The following is a 2,658-nucleotide window of genomic DNA, read 5'->3' as shown; positions in this document are numbered from 1 at the left end:
GCAGTTTGTGAATGATCAACCAGAACTAAAAAGAAGCAAACCATATTATATTATACCCAAATTCAAGTGCAAGTGTATGACACTGGTATGACTATTATATGTGTGTTTTCTTTATATATTCACCAAAAGGTAGTTGTATTGTATAGTAAGAGCAGACAGAGACGAAGACTTTATTAAAGCAGCAATTCTAAAAAGTGAAGAATTTTACTTCGCTCATTATCTACCGCTCTTGTATTCTACAAGAACAAACCAAACTTTGAGTGAGAAAAACCAGCCAAAGCATAGTTTTACAGGTAAAAATATAATCAATACAATGTTAGGTAATTAACTTTTAAAATATGTAATAAAAGGTAAGGTACTACTGATCTCAATAAGTACAGTTAGCATCATTGTCATACAGGCATGAAGCATACTGATTAATTAAGTTTAGTTAAAAATAATAATTTATATGTTTAAATGTTGTTAACTCAAAATGTTTATTACTGTTTTTTTTTATATGTAAGTATAGTAAAGTAGCCGAATATTGCAGTATCACACTTTGTTAAAATTAGCAATACACATACCTAGCTGTAAGTAAGGAACTCAACATTTTAATATCTTAGAATCCTAGCATACCTAAATATTAACCTGACCTTATTTGATTGTTTTTGTTTTGTTTTAATGTTTGAATCTTTAGACTATGTTTGATTCTGATGTATGTATTGTCCCTATCGCATAAGCGTTTTGGCATCCTTAGCTGTAAGTTTATGCATGTGACTGAAATGAAGAAATATATGACAAATGGTATGTACAGTTGAGTTCATAAATATGTATAAATTTCTTTACCTTTATCCATTGTAATATGGTGAAAAAATGTACACACATTTATGAACTTGACTGTACATTAGACTTATGAAAATGTTGATCAGTCCAGTGCTTGGTCATATTAAACCCTAACCTGACTGACACATTTTCATAGGTCCACGGGCCCATGTTATAAATATGTGGCGGTCAATGTCTGTGGTTCCTTATGCTCCATGTGCAATAAGGGTCCTTCAGACATGAAAAGTCACATAACATTTACAGGTTTTGTGTGAAATAAAAACAAATTTAAATTAAAAATGTTTTAATAGCTTTTTAAATAATGTAAATATTGTAAAAAATAACTGTTGTTTTATTTGTTTGAAAATATAGGTGGTTGCAGGTTTACCAGTACACAACAAACATGTAATATATCATCAATATGATAAAATAAATTTACAGGTATTTTATGTAGTATCTGATAAATTTTTAAGTGCTGCATTATTCTTTCGGCATGAATTCTGACTCGAGCTATTTTATAAGTTGCATCGGTCTCTTCCCTTGTAAATTCACCTTTATTCTGGAGAAAATGTGGCATAATAATAGCAATTTCTTTTCCACTTTCATCAATTACCTTCTTTATTGCCGGAAATCCCTTATCAGCCAATACAATATCCCCATTTTCTAAGTAGTCGACAGTGTAGTCGACTAATCCTGACTACCGTTATTTGGGAGACACTTTTTCTTTCACCACTTACTTTTTACTTGAACGAAATGAAGCCTCTTGGAGTAATACTAATAAGCACTTTTTATAGAGTGAGTAGCAATACACACGATTATCAACACTTGATGGTACTTCTATAGGAAACTCTGTACAATCAATAATGACTAGTGTTACTATACTCCGGACGGAAGCATTCTGGCATTGTCTGCTGCACAACATTTTTGTCTGGCCAAAAAACCTAATTTGATGTACCAGCTGCTATTTCTTCAACATACGAGCAGAATATTCTTGACACTGTTTTCCAGCAATTCAAAGTCACTTGTATTAGTTATATTAATAGCATTAACTGCTTCTATTTTTTCGCGTTTCTTCGTTCCATATAACGTTGAAACCTCGATATTGCCGCATTTTCGTCAATCCGTTTTGTTTTTTACTGCGGGGGAAATATCCTTGGAACATAACTGGGACTGACTTGTTCATCAGCCTTTCTACCACCGATAAAGTGAGCACTGCAAATTGGGTGCCATAGAGATCCATCGGGACTGTAACAAAATAATTCACCGTTAAAACTTCATACGATTATAACATAAATCAAATGATTGCGTATTTAAGGAAGGTAATATGATTTTAGAGGTTAGGTTAGGTGACTTACTTTTTTGTCCTTACGGCAATTATCCATTTATTGCGCTGTTCTTGTTTCCACACTACTTTTGGAAATCTATAAAATTTGCAGTCACTACTTCTGCTAGTGTTTACACGATTAACAATAACACATCTTGCTGTGAAGTGAAGACCATTTTTATCTAAAACATCGAATGTTTACTGCAAAGCAAAGCAACTAACTCACACAATGACACGTGTACAGATGCGCTGTTCACACATAGAAACGCAAATGATGCGGTAGTATACAAATTATTGCGCCATCTATCCGCTCGTATAAGAAAAACTAAGAACTACACCAACTACACCTAACAACTACAACGCCTACAACTCTTCTAGTGGCAGCGACCTCTTGCGGAATACACTACACAACCTACAGCCCGCTGAATGACAAACGCCATCTAAGTTTAATACAAAAATAATGTTTTCTTCCGGGGTACGCTACTCAATATGGCGATTGCTCGTCCTAGTAGACTAGTCCGTGCCCTGACATT

The 2,658-nt window shown here is 33.8% G+C and overlaps 1 long non-coding RNA gene across 1 annotated transcript; it reads right to left on the bottom strand.

The window, feature by feature from the left end:
- Positions 1-1,868: 1,868 nt before the first annotated feature.
- Positions 1,869-2,345, bottom strand: LOC134805464 (uncharacterized). Its single transcript, XR_010146291.1, has 2 exons — positions 2,157-2,345; positions 1,869-2,046 (listed from the first exon to the last, which is right to left on the bottom strand). It is a non-coding gene; the product is annotated as an uncharacterized LOC134805464 (long non-coding RNA).
- Between the last annotated feature and the right edge of the window lie 313 nt (positions 2,346-2,658).

The sequence above is a fragment of the Cydia splendana genome, unplaced genomic scaffold (assembly GCF_910591565.1).
Source record: "Cydia splendana unplaced genomic scaffold, ilCydSple1.2 scaffold_116_ctg1, whole genome shotgun sequence".
NCBI classification, from domain to species: domain Eukaryota; kingdom Metazoa; phylum Arthropoda; class Insecta; order Lepidoptera; family Tortricidae; genus Cydia; species Cydia splendana.
The sequence above is the reverse complement of the archived record's forward strand: the minus strand, read 5'-3'. Positions and strand labels throughout refer to the sequence as shown.